Source organism: Myotis nattereri, assembly GCF_964212035.1.
Source record: "Myotis nattereri genome assembly, chromosome: 16".
Lineage (NCBI taxonomy): Eukaryota > Metazoa > Chordata > Mammalia > Chiroptera > Vespertilionidae > Myotis > Myotis nattereri.
In genome coordinates, this window is record NC_138091.1 from 24,080,791 (window position 1) to 24,106,404 (window position 25,614).

At 42.2% G+C, this 25,614-nt stretch overlaps 1 pseudogene across 1 annotated transcript; it reads right to left on the reverse strand.

The window, feature by feature from the left end:
- Positions 1-416: 416 nt before the first annotated feature.
- Positions 417-2,640, reverse strand: LOC308532511 (small ribosomal subunit protein eS1-like; annotated as a pseudogene). The gene is made up of 3 exons: positions 2,475-2,640; positions 1,992-2,262; positions 417-812 (listed from the first exon to the last, which is right to left on the reverse strand). The product of its transcript is annotated as a small ribosomal subunit protein eS1-like (transcript).
- Between the last annotated feature and the right edge of the window lie 22,974 nt (positions 2,641-25,614).

A 25,614-nucleotide genomic window follows, 5' to 3' on the forward strand; every position in this document is an offset into this window, starting at 1 on the left:
GCATCAGATGCCAATTCCGGTCTAGTCAGCTAAGGCAAAAGTACCTCCAGGAACTGTACATGAACTGTGGCTACCTAGGCCTGCCTCCTCAATAGAGGCTGTGGGTGGGGAAGTTACCCTTGGAAAGGAAATATGGATGTAGTAGTCACAATATTCTGTTTAGAACAGAAAGAAGAAATCACATACAAAGAGCATGGAAAAGGAAGTGCATTGGGTCTAGAGATAATTCAACAGATATTTATTTATTAATTTTAATTTTGTTTTTCAATTACAGTTTATATTCAATATTATTTTATATTAATTTCAAATGTACAGCATCGTGGTTAGACAATCATATACTTTACAAAGTGGTCCCCTCTATATTTCTTTCTATTTTTTTCACAAATAGAATTTTTTGTTACCATTAAGTCTGAATTTTAAACAGATTTTTGAACCGGGGGCTCTAATCCATCAGCTCGTTTGACTTTAGCACCTGTCTCATCCCCAGTAGCTTTTCCAGAATTGCTGCCTTCACCGTGAAACTCCATGTCCTCCCAGCTCAAACTTGGGCTTCCTCAGCATTTTGACTTTTCTAACAAAGACATCATGGAGTGGATAAATAGATTGGCAAGCCGTTTCTATGTCTTTTCCAATGCTACCTGGAATCAATTTATTGACCGCTTCGTTCAAGTCATTGTCAGCACCTCTGGAGTCATGATTTCTATCATCATCTTCTGGATTTGATGGACCTGTTGATGCTGAGCACGAGAGGCCTTCCGAATCCATTATTGCATTTTTTAGCAAAACCAACACAAAATATACGAAGCAAAAAACTGCCGGGGTCCAACCCCAGCGGGTCCAGGGGTCCCCAAAGGTGTGGACGGAGTCGGTAAAGAAGGAGTGACACGGAGGCAGTGTTCAGTTGATCAGCAGCCTAGCCAGGATCTCCAGCCAAGTTCTGGTCTGGATCTCCAGCGAAGTTCTGTTTAGGATCTCGAGCCAGGTTCTGTGTCCATGGTCTCTTGCTAGGTTCTCCAGCCAGGTTCTCCAGGTTCTCCAGCCAGGTTCTGTAGCCATGTTCCCTCGCTAGGTTCTCCAGCCAGGTTCTGTCCGGGTTCTCCAGCCAGGTTCAGTCACCAGGTTCTAGTCAGGTTCTCTTGCCAATTTCTGTAGTCAGGTTCAGTCCAGGATCTTTTGCCATGTTCTCTCGCTAGGTTCTGTCTCTAGGTTCTGAGGCCAGTTTCTGTCCAGGATCTTTTGCCATGTTCTCTCCAGCGAAGTTCTTCTGTCTCTAGAGAACGTTCTGTGTAGGTTCTGTGCCAATTTCTGTCTCTCTCCTGTCTCTTGCTGTCTTGTTACATCTGTATTTATACCAGTTGATTCAATCCTATCAATCTCTATTACAAAGGTTAGGGCGTTTCTTATCTCCATTCCAGGGAGTAAAGATTATGTAGCTTAAGCATGATTGTTCATAGTTAAAGTGATTAATTACCCGCCTGGCACTTAGTTAAGAGGTTTTATCCCCTCCCTAACTTCAGGGGAAAATCCCTACCTGGGGAAACAACCTTTCTCAGAGACCTTGGTTAAAACACATAGTGCCTAGAAGGTGAGCAAACATATTAAGAACAGTATGCCATATATGCCAGGTCCCTTGAAACAGCAAGCATGGACCGGCTCCCGGCAAAAAACCATCAGTAGTCCTTTTTAAATTTTTTTAATCTTTATTATTGAAAGTATTACAGATGTCCCCTTTAGTTTTTTGTTGTTGTTGTTTTTCCCAATGACCCCTTCCACCCCACACCCGCCCCTCCCAAGCCTTCACTACACTATTGTCTGTGTCCATGGGCTACACATATAACTTCCCTGGTTATTCTCCCCCCTGCCCACTCCCCACCCCCATCTTCCCTCTGAAATCTATCAGTCTGTTCCATGCTTCTATGTCACTGGATCTATTTTGTTCATCAGTTTATTTTGTTCATTATATTCCACATATGAGTGAGATCATGTGATACTTATCTTTCTCCGACTCCATCGGTAGTCAACATGAGCTTCAATCATGGTCTGCCATTTTTTTTTTTTTTACCCTGGAGTACATTTTGTCACGGGTAAAATCTATGCCATGGAAATTAGTCAGACAGTTTTTGCCCTGAATATTCTTAGCAATTAGCTTAAAATTAGTAATTTTCTAAATGCAATCTCATCATTCTGCAGATCAGCTAGGCTCACTTCAAAACCACCACCCTTGAGACCATCAATGAGATTTGTTTCCTTGAGTTCTCATGCCTAGTGTTTTCCAATATTTCTTTCTCTTTTTAAAAATGTTTTTTATTGATTTTAGAGCGAGAGAAAGGGAGATGGAGAAAGAGAAACATTTACGTCAGAGATACATCGATCTGATGCCTCCTGTTGAACTCGAAACCTGGGCATGTTCCCTGGCCAGGAATCGAACCAGTCACCTTTCGGTGCATGGGACAACGTTCAACCAACTGAGCCACATGGGCCAGGGCTGTCCAGTATTTCTATATTAAACATAATTGGTGCTTTCTCCTCATACCAATCTATCTTAGAAAATGGATCAACCACTTCCTTCTTGGCTCCCTTTTGGCCGCTTTTCATAAGGTGCTTGTTCCTGCCAACCACCATGGTGCTGCTCAGAGAGCCAAAGGGGCCCCCCAATATTCTGAGTACCCACCTACCACAGTACATAATTATTCTAATATTACTGACTATATTCCCAATGGTGTACCTTATATCTCTGTGACTATTTTGTGACTACCAACTTGTAGTTCTTAATCCCTCACCTTTTTCACCCAGTCCCCCAACCCTCACCCCTCTGGCAACCATCAGTCTGATCTCTGTATCTATGAGTCCATTTCTATTTTGCTTGTTTATTTTTCTCTTTGGATTCCACATATAAGAGAAATCACATGGTATTTCAACAGACGCTTTTCCAGGCATTGCTGAATGCCAGTCACTATGCCAGGAGTGGATAACCAATGTCATGATGTTATACAGGCTGCTATGGAAATCCACTGCGGGGTCACCTGAGCCAGACACGGAGTGTCAAAAAAGGCTTCCTAGAGGATGTAAACTCTACACTGGGACCAGAGAGAGGAGTAGAATTAATGAAGAGCCTGGCACATTCCAGGATCTAAAAGCAGCCTCATGAGGATGCCAGAAAATGAGAGGGAATAGCACAAGGTAGCAGGGACTACATCATTCAGGTCCTAATAATCATACAGTTACCGTTTACTTCACAGAGAACTGAATGCTACGCTAAGCATTTTATATGAACTTCCTTATTTAATCCTCCCAACAACCCTGTGAAGTAGGAATACTTATTGTTCACGCTTTTTTTAGATGAGCAAACCAAGACTCAGTGAGATTTAATAACTTCCCTATGATGACATAACTAGCAAGTGACCAAATAGCTAAGTAATACTCACTTTATGTGTCATATTAAAGATGTTTTAAGAGCTGGGAAGCCATTGAAGGGTTTTATGCACAGTTACATCTCAGAAAGATCACTCTTGCTGCAGAGTAAAAAACGGATTATAGGGAGCAAAGAGGGGACATAGGAGATTCCTTGGGTTCCCATTGAGGGCCAGGTGAGAGATGGTAGTAAGGTGGACTAGTCTGATAACAGTGACGTTGATGTAGTCATTCATTTATTACTTTGACCAGTAAGTATTTAATGAGCTCCTACTAAGGGTGCTAGGCACTAAGGGTATACAGATGAACAAGGTGGATGTGGGCCTGCCATCACAGAGTTTTTCTGAGAGGCAGAATAGACAGAAATTAGTGGAGTTGAATGTGGAAGTGATGAAAAAGGAGTGTGGGATGACTTACTGCCTTGTGATTGATTCTAACACCCTTGCCCTTGCCACCTCACTACTTCCCCCAAGGTTCTGTATGTTCAGGTAGGGAGCAGAGTGAAGGAAGAATCAAGGACAGATCTGAAAGAACTTTGCATGCCATTCTCATCAGCTCAGACATTGTTTTGGAGACTTTAGGGAACCATTGAAAATGTGTAAGTAGGGCCCTAACTGGTTTGGCTCAGTGGCTAGAGTGTCAGCCTGCGGACTGAAGGGTCCTGGGTTTGATTCCAGTCAAGGGCACATGCCTTGGTGGTGTGCTCAATCTCCGCTGTAGGGTATGCAGGAGGCAGCTGATCAATGGTTCTCTCTCATCATTAATGCTTCTCTCTCTCTCTCCTCCTTTCCTCTCTGAAATCAATAAAAAATATATTTTAAAATAAGTAAAAACTTTTAAAAAGAGAGAAAATGTATAAGCAGGGAAATGGCTTGACCAGATATACTTGTTAGCAAGGACAAGATTTAAACCTCTAAAACTTAGAATTCCTCCTGGGCTGAATAGCCAGTTTGAGAGGATGAGAATGCTCAAATCTTCTTTTCATATCCTACCCTCTAGTGGCAAGAGGAAAAACAGCAAGCTCCAACTCCACAGGTTTGCAAGGCTTTGATTTGCCCTGAATGTCACAGCTCCTAGATTTCTCAGCTAGTTGTGTTGTTCAGTCTTCAGCAGAGACCATCCATTCATTCTGCGATTCCCTCCGCTCCAAAGACACAGCTCTGTCTCTAACTACAGAGAGCCCTCTTCTGAGAGCTCTCACCAGTCTGGTTCCCCTTCTCCCATCGCCACCTCTTCCTCTCCTCAGTGCCCTGGCACTGCAGAGCTCTCAGTAGGCTGGCACGGCTGCCCTCAGGTGGGGACCTAGCGAAGTGCGCATTGCATTTCTTCTGGATCCACTTCCTGTGAGGTCAAGTCTTTAAACTTGGTATCTTATAGAGCGTCCTCTTTATTTACATCTGAGTCATAAAAGGATAGTGCTCCTTCTTACTGCCTGGCTCAAATATAAGGAGGCAACATGCAGGGGGAAAAAAAACACGCAGGAGCTCCTCATCTCCATGAATTCAGCATTGTCATCAAACCACTACCAGCAAAAAACCCAGAAAACAACTGTCCAAGGCTCGAATACTATCCTGAGAGTAGATATATACAGTAGTCTATTCAAGGACGTCCCCTGCTTTTCTTGGAAAGAGACGTCCTCTTTCTCACACACCTTTATCCTTGTCCCTTTTCCCCAGAGTCACTGTCCTTCTAAGATGGTGCTCTGATAAAATCCATTGTAATAGCCTTAACCAGTTTGGCTCAGAGGATAGAGCGTCGGCCTGCAGACTAAAAGGTCCCAGGTTCAGTTCTGGTCAAGGGCATGTACCTTGGTTGCGGGCACATCCCCAGTAGGGGGTGTTGAGGAGGCAGCTGATCGCTGTTTCTAACTCTCTATTCCTCTCCCTTCCTCTCTGCAAAAAATCAATAAAGTATATTTTTTAAAAAAACCATTGTAATAAGAGAGTCTTATTAGTTTACATAGCTTGGAAATAAATACTGGATTTGCTTCTCAAAAATCCTGGTTGATTTAAACACCCTCTGGCGACATTCCTTTGGCATCCTCATCATGCTAATGAACTTGGGCCACAGTCCCCTCCACTCACTGACTCAGCACTTAGTAGCAAAGTGACCCTTTAAATCTCATCTCAGCTAAGACAGCTCTTCTACCTGCTAAACGGGTGATTTTGTGAATTAAACTGATACTCTTCTTCTGATTTAGCATATACATACACACCACCCACAGATAATTTATTCCAGAACTTATTTTAAAGCCAAAGGCTTTAAGATTTCTGACTGACAGATCCCTCCCCCACTCAAGCGCTCTATTCACCCAGGAATTTGTGATTGAAATAGTACGCACTGCTGGCTTGAGTGGAGCAGCATACCAGTATTGCTGAAAGCTGAGTGGCCGTTGCCATGGGAGTGTTTGTATAGCGCTGCCTATACAAGGTGGTAGGCTTAGGGCTGCTTATTTTCACAGGGTTCTAGAACTTTGCCAGCCCCCTCATTTTACAGATGAGGAAATGGAGGCCCAAAGACTTAGTTAAGTGACTTATTCAAAGTCCTAGAGCAAGTTAGAGAGAGGGTTGTGCTCTTTGCAATACATCACCCTTTTCATTAAAACACACACATGAATCAGTGGAACAGCAGATGGATGTTTGTTTCTCTCTCTCTCTACCTCACCTCACTAAAAAACAACACATACACATACACATACACATACACATACACGCACACACATGCTGGTTGAATGGATATTCCTCAGCCATTTCCACTGTGCTATTCCAGCACCACTATACCAGATAGAAGTGCTAGGAAATGTGGTAAGGACAACAGGGGGATGTGAATACCCTTGCATTGGTACGCATGCATTTGTTTGCATCAAATGACATGTGCACACCTGTGGATGGCTATGCTAACTAGGCATTTGTATAGATAGCTCTTGATTACTGAAATGCCTTAAACCTCATTTTCCTCAGGAGCGACATTCAGATTAGAATAGTACCTATCTCAAAGGATTCAATGAGATAATGTATTTAAAGTACTTAAGCACAGTAGCTGGCAAGTAATAAGTGGGTATTATGTTGTTTCTATTATGTCTTTCTCCAATGGAATGTGTCAGGGATTGCCTATGAGGCACTAGGCTAAATGCTTTAAATTTTTCATTTAATTTTCACAGTTACCCTCCGAAGTAGGTTCTTTCATTTTCTATATAGCACTGATGAGAAAACTAGGCCTCGAGAGCTTGAGTAACTTGCACAAGGCTAGGAAGTGCCTGAGAAAGAATCAAACAAAACCAGGTCTGTCTAATGTTAATGCCCTCAATCTTAATTAGGTTATACTGCCTCTCCTATAGAAAGGCAGAAAAATATCTAGTGTCCGAATCTGTTTAGAACTCTAAGTCCAAATGCATTAGATACACATTGCACATGGAATGGTCTGGCTCATCCATATAAAGATGTTTTCATTAAACCCACTGAAACTATAAGCAAAGAATTTGTTTTTATTTCCCCTTAATTATAGTTCTTTTATAGAGATCCTAGTTAGCCATTTTGTACAAGAGACAATTTCCTAATGACTGAATGCCATTTTATTCAATAGCCTATTGTTTAAAAACTCCCAGTTGATCCTGCTAAGATCTATGTACAAAATACTAATCTAATTGAAATCATGTCACCAAATATTGGGATCCTACTTGCCTAGTAGGCTATCTATTCTTTTGTTGTTGCTGTTAATCCTCACCCGAGGATATTTTTTCCAATGATTTTTAGAGAGAGTGAAAAGGAGAAAGGGTTGGGAAGAGAGAGAGAGAAACATCGATGTGAGAGAGACACATCGATTGGTTGCCACCTGCAGGCACCTCAATGGGCCCCGCGGAAGAACCTGCAATCCAAGTGCATGTCCTCGACCAGGAATTGAACCAGAGACTCTTTGGTAAGCAGGTCAACGCTGCAACCACTGAGCAACACTGACCAGAGCAGGCTTTCTATTCCTTAAAATCTCTTCTGACACAGAAATTTAACATTTCTTTAATATATGTTATTTCATTCTTATGAAAAATACCAGTTTTAGGATCATCCAGAGTCTGACCCAAATTTCTCTTGTGGTCATATCATTCAGTTTCTGTCAGATCCATTTCAATCAGAACCTAGCTCTTCCTGGCGGCTCCCTTTTCCTTCTCTCTCTATTTTCTCCCTCAGTGATTTTATCTATTCCTACACTTTCAACTATTCCCTGCTAGATAGAGAACGACCACATCAATCTTATTCAGTAAACATTAATTAACTCCTTGCTATGTGCTGCAAACTGAATCTCAACGGTCCAGTCAGACATCTGTCCTAAGCTCCAGTCCAGATATTTGTGGAATATCTCTGACAGGACGATGTGACATACCTGAGACCCCTGTAAAAACAGCTCTGGGTAAGGAAGTACCTCGGTTTCTCTGTACTCCGGTCTTGGCAGTACATCTCTGACCTTCCTTATCCTTACATTGGCTGTTCACAGTCTCTGGAATTCTCTGTACTGACTCTACAAATCTACTTATCTCAATCCAACTTGGAGCCATGGGAAAAATAACTAGTGTTAGCTCCTCAAAACAACAAAACCTGCCCTAACCGGTTTGGCTCAGTGGATAGAGCGTTGGCCTATGGACTGAAGGATCCCAGGTTCGATTCCGGTCAAGGGCATGTACCTTGGTTGCAGGCACATCCCCAGTAGGGAGTGTGCAGAAGGCAGCTGATCAATGTTTCTAACTCTCTATCCCTCTCCCTTCCTCTCTGTAAAAAAATCACTAAAATATATAAAAGCAAACAAAAAAACAAAAACAAAACCTAACCCTACCTCATCACTTTCTTCACCAAACCACACTGTGCTCTTAATTTCCTTTAATATTTCATTTGATAGAAGCACACTATTCCTCTAAAAAAATTCCCTAGGCCCCTGATCGCCCTGACACAATCCACTCCCCATTTAGTAACTAAGGTAATGTTAAAACACAATCCAATCATGTTATTCCCCTACTTAAAACCAGCCCACAATGCCCCATTGTTCTAAGATCATTCAAATTCTTTATTGAGGCCTAGAAGAAACCCTGGCTGTTACCCACATCTACTCTCATCTTATGTCACTCTCTCCTGCTGTGCTCCAGCCACACCTGCCTCCTTGCAATAACTCTCTCCTGCCATAAGGCTTTAGCACAAGCGTTTCTCTCTGCTCTTGTCATGGTCTTCTTCTCATCTTTTGAGTGTTGATCTCAGGCTATCCCTCCTTTCCAATTAGCCTTTATTCCTAATTATTATTCTTTCTCGTGGTACCATTTGTTTCTTCATAGCTTTTATCCCAATTATAATGTTATATATTTTTAGAATATACCTATTGTCTACCTCCCCTACTAGACTGGAGGTTCCATGAAGGCTAGAACCATGTCTGCTTAGTGTATTAATGCATATCCTGCATTTAGTAGAGTGCCTGGCACATGGTAAGTGCACATACATGGTAGCTGATATCTTTGTTCCTAGCAAATTCCCTTTCTCATTCTGTAAAATGACTGTTTCAAAGCTTTAGTACTCTCTTTAAACTACCTCCTCTAATCTCTACTTCTTTAAAATCTGACCAGAAATTGCCATCCTAGTCTCATTTTGTGTTTTTCCTTAAATGCCCTACATTTGAGTGACACTGCAACACTCAACATTTCATCAAACTTCCAGCCCATTGTTCACACTATTTCTCTGCCCAAATACTTCTCATGCCTTGTTATCATTTTGTCCTTAAAGCCCAGTACAAATGGCACATTTCCTCATCAGTTTTCCGTATCTATAATAACAAAAGTGTAATATTTTAATTAGACTGGATGTCCTTCCGGACGACCTTCCGGAGGAAGCCGGGGCTGTGAGGGAAGCCCAGGTCCCAGGTGCCAGAGGGAAGCCGGTGCTGGCAGCCGGGGGAAGGAAGGCCAACTCTTGCACGAATTTCATGCATTGGGCCTGTAGTTAATTTATAATTAGTTGCTCCCTTATAAGCATTCTCAAAGCCTTTCACAATACTTTTACATAAAAGTTTCCACATTTTTTTCTGTGTGTTATTTGTGTGGGTCTCTAATCCTGGAGGGTGAATTCTTTAGGGATAAAGGATTTTTTTTTGTCTTTAAATCCCCATCACCCAGCACAGCTCTTTAAAAAGAGGTTTTTTAAAACAATTATTATTATTTTTTAATCCTCACTCAAGGATATTTTTTCATTGATTTTTTAGAGAGAGAATGGGAGAGAAAGGGAAAGACAGAGAAATGTCGATATGAGAGAAACACATCAATTGGTTGCCTCCTACACGCGCTCTGACCAGGGCCTGGGCTGGAGAGGAGCCTGCAACTGAAGTACAAGCCCTTGACTGTAATGGAAACCAGGACCCTTCAGTCTACAGGCCTACGTTTTATCCACTGAGCCAAACCGGCTAACTGTGGTCGGCAAACTGCGGCTCGCGAGCCACATGCGGCTCTTTGGCCCCTTGAGTGTGGCTCTTCCACAAAATACCATGTGCGGGTGCACATGTACAGTGTGATTGAAACTTCGTGGCCCATGTGCAGAAGTCGGTATTTTGTGGAAGAGCCACATTCAAGGGGCCAAAGAGCCACAGGTGGCTTGCGAGCCGCGGTTTGCCGAGCTGCGGTTTGCCGACCTGCGGTTTGCCGACCACTGCCAGCCGTGGGCAAACTACAGCCCGCAGGCCAGATCCGGCCCGTTTGAAATGAATAAAACTAAAAAAAAAAAGACCGTACCCTTTTATGTAATGATGTTTACTTTGAATTTATATCAGTTCACACAAACACTCCATCCATGCTTTTGTTCCGGCCCTCCGGTCCAGTTTAAGAACCCATTGTGGCCCTCGAGTCAAAAAGTTTGCCCACCCCTGGAGAGTATTGCTGCCACTTTTTGAGAGTTGAGTACAGGATTGCCTCCAACTCTCATAGTTGCCATTCTCTTCATACACTAGTAATTCTTGGTGAGAAGAGCCTGACACTCCATCTTGCTTTCTGCAATAACCACATATGGTCGTTTGCTGACCATAATTCTTCCATTAATTGCCGTGACAGCGTTATTAGCATTCTCAGGAGATGTAAGACAAGACAAAGCCTTTGCTGTGGCCAGCCTCTATCATGACCCTGACACTAGTGATTGTGCAAAGAGGTAGAATTCTCTCCTCAGTCATTTATCATCAATGCCATCTTCAAGATTTTTCACATAAAGAGTAGCACCCTCGCCCTAGCTGGTTTGGCTCAGTGGATAGAGCGTCGGCCTGCAGACTAAAGGGTCCCGGGCTTGATTCCAGCCAAAGGCACATGCCCAGGTTTGGTCCTCAGTAGGAGGCGTGCAGGATTCAGCCAATCAATGATTCTCATCATTGATGTTTCTATCTCTCTCTCCCTCTCCCTTCCTCTCTAAAATCAATAAAAAATAAATAAATAAATAAAGGGTGTCGCCCTAACCGGTTTGGCTCAGTGGATAGAGTGTCGGCCTGCGGACTGAAGGGTTCCAGGTTTGATTCCGGTCAAGGGCATGTACCTGGGTTTCGGGCACATCCCCAGTAGCGGGTGTGCAGGAGGCGGCTCATCGATATTTCTCTCTCATTGATGTTTCTAACTCTCTATGTCTCTCTCTTCCTCTCTGTGAAGAAGTCAATAAAATATATATTTTTAAAAAAAGAGTAGCACCCTTGAAGCTTACACTGTTTTGTTTGCTCAAATTTGTGTTTTAATTCAGATTGTCTGTCTATTTTGTTCTGTGCTGTACCAACATGAACTTAATTCCCTTTAAGGACTTTTCCACTCATTCTTTCTATGGCTTTCTGGAAATTTTCAAAATTGTCACATATATTTTCTCATAAATCCAAAGCCTTTGGATTCTCTACTTTCATAAATCAGTTGGTATCAAATTATACTTCAATAAATATAATATTATATATAGAAAACCCTAAATACTCCAACAAAAAATTGTTAGAACAAATAAACGAGTTTAGTAAAGTTTCAGAATACAAAATCAATATACAAATATCAGTTGCATTTCTATACACTAATAACAAACTATGAAAAGAGAGATTAAGAAAATAATCCCACTTACAATTCAATGCAATCCCTATCAACATACCAATGGCATTTTTTCACAGAACTAGAACAAATAATCCTAAAATTTGTATGGAATCACAAATAGCCAAAGCAATCTTTAGAAAAATAAATGGAACAAAGTTGGAGACATCACACTTCCTGATTTCAAACTAGATTTATAGCTTTAGTAATGAAAATCATATGGCATTGGCATAAAAACAGACACATAAGTCAATGGAACAGAATAGAGAGCCCAGAAACAAATCCCTGCATATATGGTTAATTAATGTATGACAAAGGAACCAATTGTACCGCTGTTGGTTGTCCAGTTTTCCCAACACCATTTGTTGAACAGATTTGTCCTTTCCCATTGTCCTGTCCATTGCGTATTCTTGGTTCCTTTGCCGGTTGTACCGCTGTTCAGTCGATTTGCATATTAGGCTTTTATTATATAGGATTACAAAAGGAACCAAGAATACACAATGGACAGGAAAATGGGAAAGGACAAATCTGTTCAACAAATGGTGTTGGGAAAACTGGACAACCACATACAAAAGAATAAAACTGGACAACCATCTTCTTACACTATACACAAAAACTTAACTCAAGATAGATGGAAGATTTGAATGTAAGACCTAAGACCATAAAACTTCTAGAAGAAAATGTAGGTTTTGGCAATGATTTTTTGGACTTGACACCAAAAGTAAAGGCAACAAAAGCAAAAATAAATAAGTAGGACTACATCAAACTAAAAAAACCTTTGCACAGCAAAGGCAACCATCTACAAAATCAAAAGACTACCTAAGGAATAGGAGAGAATATTTATAAATCATATATCAATAATCCAATTTTAAAATGGCTGGAGGATCTGAATAGACATTTTTTTCCGAAGAAGACATACAGATGGCTAACAGGTATACATGAAAAAGGGCTCAACGTTACTAATCATCAGGAAAATGCAAATCAAAACCACAATGAGATAGCAACTCACACCTGTTAGAATGGCTGTTATAAAAAAAGAATAGAAATAACAAGTGTTGATGAGGATGTGGAGAAAAGGGAGCCCGGTGTACTGTTGGTAGGAATATAAACTGACGCAGCCACTGTGGAAAACAGTATGGAGGTTCTCCAAAGAATTAAAAATAGAACTACTATATGATTATTAATTCCACTCTGAGTATTTGTCAGAAGGAAACAAAAACACTAAATAGAAAGGTATCTGCACCCCCCCCCCATATTTATTTCAGCATTATTTACAATAGCCAGGACATGGAAAAAACCTGAATGTTCACTGATGGATGAATGGATAAAGAAAATGTAATCCTATATAATAAAAGCCTAATATACAAATTGACCTAACAGTGGTACAACCAGTAAAACGACCAGTCACTATGATGTGCACTGACCACCAGGGGGCAGATGCTCAATGCAGGAGCTGCCCCCAGCCTGCAGGCCCCAGGCCAGTCAAAGTGGGTGCCAGCAGGGGCCCCCCTTGATTGCCCCGCCGGTTGCCCCCCAGAGGGAGGCGACCAGCAGCAGCAGCAGGGGGCAGGGCCGGTGAGCAGGTGGCGCCAGGCCAGCCAATGTGGGTGCCAGTAGGGGCCCACCAGCCACCCCACAGATTGGCCCTGATCGGCCCTGATGCCAGGCCTAGGGACCCTACGCATGCACAAATTTCGTGCATCGGGCCTCTAGTATATATACTAGAGGACCACTGGTTAGCGACGGCTGATATATAATATATACATTGTGTAATATATATATACAATGAAATATTTTTCAGCTATTAAAAAAAGAAGAAAACCTTGCCATCTGTGACAACATGGATGGACCTTGGGTGTTATGTTAAAGTAAGTAAGGTAGAGAAAGATAATATGGTATGATCTCATTTACATATGAACTCTTTAACAATCCCCCCCCCCCAAACAAACAAACAAATAAACAAACACAAAACTGACTCATGGTTACAAAATAAATAAGCCCTGGGCATGTAATGTAAAACATGGTGACTATAGTTAAGAATACTGTTTTGTATATTTAGAAGTAGCTAAGAGAGTAAATCTTTTTAAAATATTTGGTATTGATTTTTTTAAATATATATTTTATTGATTTTTTTACAACAAGGAAGGGAGAAGGATAGAGAGTTAGAAACATCGATAAGAGAGAAGCATCGATTAGCTGCCTCCTGCACACCCTCTACTGGGGATGTACCTGCAACCAAGGTTACATGCCCTTGACCGGAATCGAACCTGGGACCCTTCAGTGCGCAGGCCGACGCTCTATCCACTGAGCCAAACCGGCTAGGGTATGGTATTGATTTTTTAGACAGAGAGGGAGAGAGAAACACTGACATGAGAGAACAACATTGATCAGCTGCCTCCTGCATGGCCCCTACGGGGTGATCAAGCCCACAACCTGGGCATATGCCCTGCCAAGGGATGGAATCTGCAACCTTTCAGTGCATGGTAGGATGTCCAACCAAATGAGCCACCCCTGCTAGGGCAAAGAGTAATCTTAAAAGTTCTCATCACAAGAAAAAAAAAATAGGTATGTGTAGTGATGGATATTAACTAGACATATTGTGGTGATTATTTTGCAATATATACAAATATTAAATTATTATGTTGTACACCTGAAACTAATATAATGTTACATGCCAAATATATCTCAATAAGAGGCAGGCAAAATCATATTCCAAAAATACAACTAAGATATTCATGAATTTAAAAGCCAAAATTTTTTGCCCATTTGCCATCCCCTTCTCTTCACTTAGTGGCTACTCCAAGTATGTTATGACCTCTGGTCCCATGTTTTAAATTGAACTTAACTTCTAGTCCTTCTTCTCTTCAAACTTGCTTCTAGTTAAAATGTGGTTATCAATAGTTTTAATATCTTTCTGAAATTTATCTTTTTACCAACTCTAATAGTTTCTCTTTTTTTTTTAATATTTTATTGATTTTTTACAGAGAGGAAGGGAGAGAGACAGAGAGTCAGAAACATCGATCAGCCGCCTCCTGCACATCCCCCACCGGGGATGTGCCCGCAACCCAGGTACATGCCCTTGTCCGGAATCGAACCTGGGACCTTTCAGTCCCCAGGCCGACGCTCTATCCACTGAGCCAAACCGGTTTCGGCTCTAATAGTTTCTTTAAGATGATTTTAGTCCTCATTTTTTTTCCTCAGTTTAAATTCAGATATCTAAGTTTCTGAGACTTTTTTAAAAATTTATTTCAGAGAGGAAGGGAGAGGGAGAGATAGAAGCATCAATGATGAGAGGGAATCACTGATCGGCACAACCCCCCACTGGGGATTGAGTCCACAACCTGAGCATGTGCCCTTGACCGGAATCGAACCCGGGACCCTTCAGTCCGCAGGCCAACGTTCTATCCACTGAGCCAAACCGGCTAGGGCCCTTTAATCTTTTTCTGTTGTTGCTGTATTATTTTGTTAATCCTCACTTGAGGTTATTTTTTTTTCCATTGCTTTTTTAAAATATATTTTATTGATTTTTTACAGAGAGGAAAGGAGAGGGATAGAGTTAGAAACATCGATGAGAGAGAAGCATCGACCAGCTGCCTCCTGCACATCTCCTACTGGGGATGTGCCCGCAACCCAGGTACATGCCCTTGACTGGAATCGAACCTAGGACCTTTCAGTCCGCAGGCCGATGCTTTATCCACTGAGCCAAACCGGTTAGGGCAATTTTTTTTTTTATAGAGAGTGGAAGGGATGTGGGCAGTGAGAGAGAGAGAGAGAGAGAGAGATCGAAATGAGAGAGACACATTAATTGGTTGCCTCCTGTATGCTCCCTGACCAGGGTGGGAATCAAACCTGCAACCCAGGTCTGTGCCCTTGACCAAGAATCAAACCACAAACCCTTCAGTGTGTGAGGGATGATGCTCTGTCTAACAACTTAGACACACTGGCTAGGGCTCTCCCTTTAATCTTTTGAAGGCCTCTAAACTCCCTCACCAGTGAAAGATTTATGACAGCTGGGATTTTCTACCCTCCTTCCTAAAAGAAAATAAATCAGGATCCAGAAATTTGGGTGGCCATATAGGAATTCTGCCTTAAAAATTTTATAAGCTATGTACATAACTATATCTTGAGAAATTATTTTTAACATTTTTATTTAAATAAACCTTATTTTAGATATACAAAAATGTTGTAAAAATAGATATACCTCATCTAGCTTCCCTATTGTTGACATCTTACATTGTTATAGTATTTTTGTTACAATCAACATTGTTATATTACCATGAATTAAATTTCACACTTTATTCAGATTTTATTAGCTTTCCCTAAGATCCTTTTTAATTTCATCTTTCCTGTCATATGTGGTCAGTAAAATGTTTTTGAACTTTATTTGACATCAAACACTCAATAGGTCTGGCCAATGTGACTCAGTGGACTGAGCTTTGTCCCATGCACCAAGAGGTCACAGGTTCAATTCCCAGTCAGGGCACAGGCCCAGGTTGCAGGCTTGATCCCCAGTAGGGGGCGTGCACGAGGCAACCAATTGATGTAGCTCTCACACATCGATGTTTCTTTCTCATAGAAGTTTTATCTCTCTCTCCCTCTCCCTTCCCCTCTCTCTTAAGAAAAAATACCCAGTGCCCAGCCAGCATGGCTCAGTGGTTGAGTGTTGACCTAGGAACCAGGAAGTCATGGTTCGATAACTGGTCAGGGCACATACCTGGGTTGCTGGCTCAATCCCCAAGTCTCACCTTGACCCAGACCTCTGCAGCAAGTTAGTACAAGACTAGAATTTATTTCACGCAGTTGCCTTGGCAGGCACTAAATTGAAAAACTATTATCTTATCCACAGAATGATATTGGCAAATCATCTGATGAGGGATTAATGTCCTGAATATATGCAGAACTCCTACAACTAGTCAACAACAAAAAACAAACAACCCAATTAAAAAATGAGCCAAGGACTTCTTTATTTTATAGAAATGTCTTAAGTCTTCAAAAAAGATGCACAAATGTCCACAAAACCACGAAAAGATGCTCAACATAATTAACCATCTGGGAAATGCAAATCTAAACCATAATATACCATTTCACACCCAGAATGACTATTACAAAAAAGAAAGAAAGAAAGAAAACAAGTGTTGGTGCATTACTTGTGAGGCTGAAAAATAGTATAGCCACCGCCAAAAACAGTTTGGCAGGTCCTCAAAAATGTAAACTTAAAATTATCATATGATACAGCAACTTGCTTTTAAGTATGTACCCAAAAGAATTGAAAGCAAGGACTCCAACAGGTATTTGTACACAATGTTCATAGCAGCATTATTCACAAAAGTAGAAACAACCCAAATCTCACTAACAGATGAATGGATAAACAAAATGTAATATGACATACTATGGAACATTCAGCTTTTAAAAAGAATGAGCCCTGCCCTAACCGGTTTGGCTCAGTGTATAACAGCGTGGACCTGCGGACTGAAGGGTCCCAGGTTCGATTCTGGTCAAGGGCATGTACCTTGGTTGCGGGCACATCCCCAGTGGGATGTGTGCAGGAGGCAGCTGATTGATGTTTCTCTCTCATCGATGTTTCTAGCTCTCTATTCCTCTCCCTTCCTCTCTGTGAAAAAAAATCAATAAATATATTTAAAAAAAACACAAAATAAAAAATAAAATTCTGATACGTGCTACAACATGGATGAACTTGAGGACATTATGCTAAGTAAAATTAACCAGCCACTAAAGAACAGTTACTGTATGATTCTACTTATATTAGGTACCTAGAGTAGATACTTTCATAGAGACAGAAAGTATAATAAAGGTTACTAGGGTCTAGGGCAGGGGTCCTGAAACTACGGCCCGCGGGCCACATGCAAATACAAATATTGTATTTGTTCCCGTTTTGTTTTTTTACTTCAAAATAAGATATGTGCAGTGTGTATAGGAATTTGCTCATAGTTTTTTTTTAAACTATAGTCTGGCCCTCCAACGGTCTGAGGGACAGTGAACTGGCCCCCTGTTTAAAAAGTTTGAGGATCCCTGGTCTAGGGGAAGGGCAGAAAGAGGAATTATCATTTACTGGGTACAGAGTTTCAGTTTTGGATGATGAAACAGTTCTGGAGCCCGCTGGAGTGGCTCAGTTGGTTGAGCATCGTCCCATGCATCAAAGGTTGCTGGTTTGACTCCTGGTCGGGACACATGCCTGAGTTGCGGGTTTGATCCCTGGTTGGGGAGCGTGAGGAAGGCAGCCAATTGATGTTTCTCTCTCATATCAATGTCTCTCTCTCTGTCTCTCTCTCCTTCCCTCTCTCTAAGCATGTCCTTGGGTGAGGATTAAAAATAAAAAAGTTCTGGAAGTGGATATTGGCGATAAGCACAGGTTTAAAACAAAAACCCTGCCATTTCCCGTAGATGTGTCAATTGTTGTCTTCTCACTCATATTCCATTTTTCAGTGAACTTATTCTTTCCATGCCCCCTAGAAAAGAGGGCAACCTGATGCCAACTAGACCAGTGAGATGCCTTCTCCCAGCAATTTGGAATTGAGAAGCTGCGAGAATGAAGCAATTGGTAAATGGCGGGTTCTTGAACAAAAGGTACTGTAAAGGCTAGGACACAGGAAATGAAAACCATGTGCAAGCTAAACTTTGGTGGATGCACAGAAATTCATCTGCGTAGGAAATGGAGACAATAGATCAAAAAGACCTATGAGAGGTAGAGAAAGAAGCCTACTTTAGCCCAGCTTGTGTGGCTCAGTGGTTGAACCAAGAGGTTATGATTTGATTCCGGGTCAGGGCACATGCCCAGGTGTCAGGCTCTATCCCCAGTGAGGGGCATGCAAGAGACAGCTGATCAGTGATTCTCATCATTGATGTTTCTACCTCTCTCTGTCCCTCCCCCTTCCTCTCTGAAATCAATAAAAAAATATCTATTAAAAACATGCCCTTGACTGGAATCGAACCCGGAACGCTTTGGTCCATAAGCCAATACTCTATCCACTGAGGCAAACCAGCGAGGGCTTAAGTCAAGATTTTTATTTGCCTGGTTCACTGTTGAATAATGAATGAATGAATTCCGTGCACTTGTAACTACTCAATACTATACTTTTCCCACTAATTTAAAGTTTCATAATACAAATTAATCTAATTTATTTCCAACAAAGCATCTACTTTTATTCATTGCTTCAACCAGTATTTCTTGAGCGCTAACTATGTGCCAAGCAATGAGCTAGGTGCAGGGTATGTACAAAACATGGCCCTTAAAAAAGCTTATAAGTAGAGGGTTGGTTGAGGAAGGATGCCTGTAAATAAAAAAGGCACTTACAGTTTGGAATGCCACGGGGAATGAAGGAGAATACACAAAGGGCTTCATCTCTTCCTCAGGGATATGGAGGAATGAAGGATACACACAGATAACTCCAAATACCCAAAAAGAACACAAAAAAGAAAAGCAAAATCTTCAGTAGCTATGGAAATCAGAGAAGGCTTTGTGGAAGGGGTGCTATTTGATTTGAGACGTCTAAGAAGACATATGAGAGTTTGATAAAGTAGAAGGAGGATATGGAGAGAAGGGGAGGGGACGTTCCAGGCAGAGAGAATGGCAAGAGCCAAGGCAAAAAAGTGTGTGTGCCAGGAACAAGGAGACGTGTTTGGCTGTAGCACAGGAGAACAGTGAGAGGTTAGGCTGGAAAGGGACACTGGGTCCTAACTGGGTCAGTTGAATACAATACAAATGACTCAAATCTTGCCCATATTTCCTATGATTTAGAGCAGCATTTCCCTCATGCGCACCGGGAAAGGAAAGTTTAGGGAAATCTAGCGGCTCACAAAAACTTTATTGCTTTAACTGTCAGGATTTTAGAGAGGTTCCTGGCTTACCATACTTCTCAGGAGCACAGTAGGATGACTCTCATGAAGGGACAGAGCTCCTGATATAGAGTAGGGACACTTCCTGCCTCAGTGTAAGAACAAACAATGCATTGCCAGATTTTATTTTATTTTATTTTTTTGGGGGGGGGGGAGGGATAAAATGGCTTAAAAAGGAGTACTTTTCCTTTCATTCCAAAGTTTGATAGGAATGGGTGTATACAAATGAGGATGAGGAAGCAGAAGAGGGACCAAATAATGGAAAGAAGAGGCCAGTTTGCTTGAGAAACCAGCTATGCCGAAGTATTTATTTGCAAAATTCCAGTTACCAGAGCAATTGGATGCTGCCATGTCCACTGTTCCTCCTTTTTATCCTTTGCATGGTCTTTAAAGAAGTTATTTCTGAGGCAGATGTAGTCCCTGTTGTTTATCTTGAAGATTTTGCAACATTTCTTTTCACCTACTTTTCCTTTTCCCTTTTGTAATTCACATCCAGCCACTCATCTAGGATGGCGCTGGCCATTTCAGGAGTAGGATCTTGGGATCAGAGGAGCATTACCAAGCCAGATCCAAGCTGTAATGCTCAGCTGTTGCTTTCTGTAGCATCCTAGCATATAAACAAGCAATAAGTAAGGGAATTGATTATAATGTAGAATGGCTTAAAAACGGCAGGTTACAGTATAGTCAACATTCTTTGAAACCTGAGGTGAGACTTAGCTCCTAATTTGAGGGAACAATAATGGTCATGAGTATTACACTATTTTATTCCACTGGGTCCTCACAACAACCCGATGAGCCAATCATAGCTAATATTTACTGAGCACTTACTTTGTGCCAGACATACTTCAGATCCTGTGTTATCTCAGCTTTCACAGCAACCTGTACTGCATATAATTATCCTTATTTCAAAATTGAGACAAGAACATTGAGTTAATGATTATTTAACACGTACTACGTGCCAAGGCACTGTGCTAAGTACTTAACGTGCATTTTCCCATGGAAACTTGGCCTATATTTCACTGAGGATCAAAAGTTAAAGAGCTTGCCCAAGTCTGCATAGCTAAGAAGAGGAAGAAGCAAGTTCAAAGCTAGGCCTTCTTATTCCAAAGCTGATGAGCGTAAGCACTCCAAAAATTGAAATGGAAGTGCAGCGAGTGTAAGAGACTTTCCCCAGTTTACACAGCCAACAAGTTGCAGACCGATATTCTAACCACGGTCTGTGATTTCAGGACTGAAGAGTTGACATTTTGCAGTAAGAAAAATAATGGAAAAAATTTAGTTCTCTCATTTGAAACCAATTATTAAAGTTCGGCAATCTAACTGGGTTTTACTTCATTGTACATACTTTTTAAATATACTTCTCTCAGAAGTGAGTTAGTAAATCACTAGCCAGACTTTTTGGTATTTGGCTATTAAACTGTAAACTTATGGGGCGAATAATTACTATTCTAAAGGTGTTTACCACCTATTTAGTGAAAGTAGATGTTTAAAAATGAGGGAAGAAAGGGAGAGGGGAGAGGTAGGTGGGAGGGGAAGAAGGAAATGAATGAATAAAAATAGTATATGGCCCTGGATAGTGTGGCTCAGTTGGTTGAACACTGCCCTATGCACCAAAAGATTGTCGGTTGGATTCCCAGTCAGGGCACATGCCCAGGTTGCAGGTTTGGGCCCTGGTCGGAGTGCGAGTGCATACGGGAGGCAACTGATCTATGTTTCTCTATCTTTCCCTCTCCCTTCCTCACTCCCAAGAAAGAAAGAAAGAAAGAAAGAAAGAAAGAAAGAAAGAAAGAAAGAGCGAGAGAGAAAGAAAGAGAGAGAGAAAGAAAGAAAGTGAGGGAGGAAAAAAAAGAAAGGGAGGGAGGGAGGGAGGAAGGAAGGAAGGAAGGAAGGAAGGAAGGAAGGAAGGAAGGAAGGGAAGGATGAGCGAGAGAAAGAAAACATTGAAAAAATAGCCACCTTCTTTGATCTCTTTTAAAAAAATAGTATCTAAGGTGAAATGGATGTAGTATTTACTTTTATTTCCAACTTCTGTGGCTATCTAGAGAAGATGGACTTTTACTTCCTACATTTTGTAGGTGAGACCGAGATAGATTTGCTACTAAATGTTGAAATTTGGAACTCGGTGCTTTTCAAACTTTAAAGTGCAGATGAATCACCTGGGGGATCTTGTTAAATGCAGATTTTGATTCAGTATGTCTATGGTGGGGCCTGAACCTGTATTTCTGTCAGGGTCCCAGAAGAGGCTCATGTAGCTGGTCAGTCATACCTTGAATAGCAAGGCTCTAGTTTAAGTAGTGTGATTTATTTTAATTTAAAAATTATGGACACAAATATTTAGAATAAAAAACCTGACACATTAAACTATATTTATCTTATTATTTAAAAATTACCATGAGGGTTTGCTTCCTCCAAACTATAATATCCACTGGCTTGTAATATCATCCAACATTTTTCAGTCTTACACTTCTCTTTTTGGTTAAACTTTTCTTACCTAAAGTTTTTTTTTTTAATACATTTTTATTGATTTCAGAGAGGAAGGAAGAGGGAGAGATAGAAACATCAATGATGAGAGAGAATCATTGATTGGCTGCCTCCTGTATGCCCTCTACTGGTGATTGAGCCCAAAACCTGGGCACATACCCTGACCAGGAATCCAACCATAACCTCCTGGTTCATGGGTTAATGCTCAACCACTGAGCTACACCAGCCTGGCTGTAAGCTTTATTGAAAGGTAAATATATGGGCCTGCCTGCCGGCCTTCTTCCTTGCCTTCCTGTCCTTTCGACTCCCTCTCTCCCTGAATAATTCAGTCCAAAGCCATTAGGTGGGGCTGAGCAAGGTAGGTGTCCACAGGGAAGAGGGATGAACGGCAGTGTCAGCTGGGTGCAGGTTGTTGGAGTGTGAGTGGGGTGAAGAGAGGGTTTACCTGGGAAGGGGGCATCATGGATATAAGCAATTAATCACTTTGGAGAATATGGAAGAATAGACTTAATAAGTAAATATTGAGGATATTTCACTGTGGGTGTTACAAGTACAGAAAGGGAGAAAACTTAGAATGGCCTTTTAACGTTACATTAAAATTGTACTTATCAGTGTGAACTCGTGGTTTAAAATATAGAGAGATAGCGCTCCCCACTGCCCAGTGCCAGTAGTCTCAGCAACAGTCGCGCGCTTCCTAATTCATCATGCCTAGTGGCGTATAAGAAGACCCCGCTCCTGTCCTCTCCACACACCACATCAACACTGTTCATCTCAGTCACTGTCCAGAGCAGTACTGAGTCTGCCCAGAACACCTACCTGGATAGCCAGGAGCACAAGAGCGAGGTGCCATTTGTGCCTGAGCAGCTCGTTGGACAGCCTGGTCAGCAGTACCCGACCACCCAATGCGGCGGACTCAGCCCAGCCTCCCAGGCTCCGGAAGCACCCCCAAAGCATGCAGTTCTACAGAGTGAACAGGGGAGGCTGACCACCTCCAAAGCTCACCCTGAGGCCCTCCCCAAAGGGAAACTGTCTCATCTATAGCAGGATTTTCAACCTTTGTTATCTCATGGCACTCATAAACTAAATACTAAAATTCTGCGGCATACCAAAAAAATATGTTTTTTGCCAATCTGACCAAAAACAAAAAATAAAAATAAAAGGTATAATTTTGATTCATTCACACTGGCCCGTTATTGTTGTGTTTGCTGTTGTCATTTTGTAATTTGACAATAAGGTCAGTGCCCCTGACTAAATAGTCAGGTATTGCATGCTTTAAAAATTATTGGGGCACACCAGGGTGCCTCTTGTGGCACGCTGGTTGAAAATCGCTGGTCTGTAAGAATACAAGTTGGCCCGACCAGCGTGGCTCAGTGGTTGAGGGTCGACCTATGAACTAGGAGGTCATGGTTCAGTTCCTAATCAGAACACATACCCAGGTTTTGGGTTTGATCCCTAGAGCGTGTGCGGAAGCAACTAGTGGATGCTTCTCTCTGATATTGATGTTTTTCTCTCTCTTTTCCCCTCTCCGTTCCCTCTCAAAAATCAATTTAAAAAAGGCACACACAAAAAACCCCACATCGTTGGGTGAGGATTTAAAAGTAAATAAATAAAAGAGAAAAAAAATCAATCACACAAACGAAATGCTAATGGAGCAAAGTTTTCTCAACCTTTAGTATGGTTTTCTATCTAGAGACCCTGAACTGACTTTCAAAGTGATGCATACAAGAGCTCACAATTTGGCTTTTTGGGGTCCCTCCCAGTTTTATGAAGACTTCATCCCTAAAAAAGTCAACAAAACTTTTTTTTCCCTCTTGCTAGCGATTGTGGACTATGTAGATGAATTTCAGCAACTCCTCAGCCCAGCCTTCAAACCTTTTACTTGTCCTATGGAGTGAGAACTTAAACTAGCTTATTTACAAGACAATGACAGTCAAGGGCAGCCTTGGACACCTGCCTTGTCCTTCCTTCTTTTCTCTGCTAAGCCCCCTCCCCACTCAGACCTCAGAGTTTTCATTTTTATGTTTCTCTTTCTCCTTCAGAGCTCACACAGGGGTCACTCCCCTGGCTGGCAGCTTTCTGGTTCTCAGTCCACTTAGTGTCTGAGAGCCTAGAGGACGGAGAGATGGACACGCATTCCCTCCCCTGCCAAGTGCTCACACAGACAGGTGCACACACACCTATACAGCTTCCTTTCATCAGAAGCAGCCCTCACCCTGTGATCCGCCAGCCCTAGGCAGGGTCAGGCAGGTGACACACTCCCTGAGAAGATGAGGGCTTAAGTCTGGGGGGGTGGGAGTAGGGGGGAGAGAATGAGATAAAAGCTGCAGTTATCACACTCCAGACTCCCACCTTTTTCTTTTCTCCAGCCCCTTCTTCCTTCAGCAAAATGTAGGACTCAGAGTCATTTGCAGGGGACACTCAAGAGAGGGACCCCTTTTATCTATTCCTGGCTGAGCCTGTGTACAGTACCCGAGGGGTGAGTGGCTGTGTCTGTGGTATGTGTAGATATGCACATAGAACTTGGAGTGCATATTTATTTGTTTTATTTTATTTTTTAAAATATATTTTATTGATTTTTTACAGAGAGGAAGGGAGAGGGATAGAGAGTTAGAAACATCAATGAGAGAGAAACATCGATCAGCTGCCTCCTACACACCCCCTAGTGGGGATGTGCCCGCAACCAAGGTACATGCCCTTGACTGGAATCGAACCTGGGACCCTTCAGTCCGCAGGCTGACGCTCTATCCACTGAGCCAAACCAGTTAGGGCTGGAGTGCATATTTAACCAACTCCCATCTGCTCACCCACGCCCACCAGCACCACCGCTGGCTCTCAGAGCACCGGGCAGGGTGTGAATAGCATATATTCAACATGTACTATATCTAGGTATGTGTATAAGTGTGTGTAAAAAAAAAATACCTTGTGTGTAAGCTGCCCTTTTTGGGGGAGGTCTCTCAACCCCCGCACTCCCAGACATGGGCCTATCTGTTCAGCTTCTGAGTTTTCTTCTGTTCTGTTCTTTCTTTCTTTTTTTAACTCATCCTTCTCTCTCCCCTACTCCCCAGCCCCATTCCCAGGGTGTCTTGAGCCCTGAGCTGCAATGGCCCAGGCCTACAGGGCAGGGTGGGGAGAGCAGGGTGAGGGTAAGGCCAGCCTGCAAGGAGTTCAGTGCAGGAAGGCTGTTCTTTACAATGTGTGTAGACTACAGCACTGGGAATGTCCTGGTGACTGGCACTTACTGCAGGGGGCCCTGGGTGAACTGAGAGCCTGCTCTGGTGAGGAGGAAACTGGCCTTGCAAGGCGTGTCAGGCCATAAAAACTGTGAACAATGCACTGCCCTGGAAAGGGGGGTGGGGGGAAAGGTCGTTATCGCTGGCCCCAGGACAGATCATTGGATATGGCCTGTGGACCTCAATACCTGGGGCCCTTCCTGTAAGCCAGGGGTCCTCAAACTAAGGGCCCGCGGGCCACATGCAAATACAAATATTGTATTTGTTCCCGTTTTGTTTTTTTACTTCAAAATAAGATATGTGCAGTGTGCATAGGAATTTGTTCATAGTTTTTTTTTAAAACTATAGTCTGGACCTCCAATGGTCTGAGGGACAGTGAACTGGTCCCCTGTTTAAAAAGTTTGAGGACCCCTGCTGTAAGCCCACAAAAGGGGGCGGAACCAGATCTGCAAGACAAAGACCCCAGAAGGTTATAAAAAGTGAAGCCCTCTGCATGTGTATTCACTCTGATTCAGAAATGATTCCCGGAGTCCACTAGTGTTAATAAGCAGGGTCCCTCCCTTTCTCTAGGAAGCGTGCTTG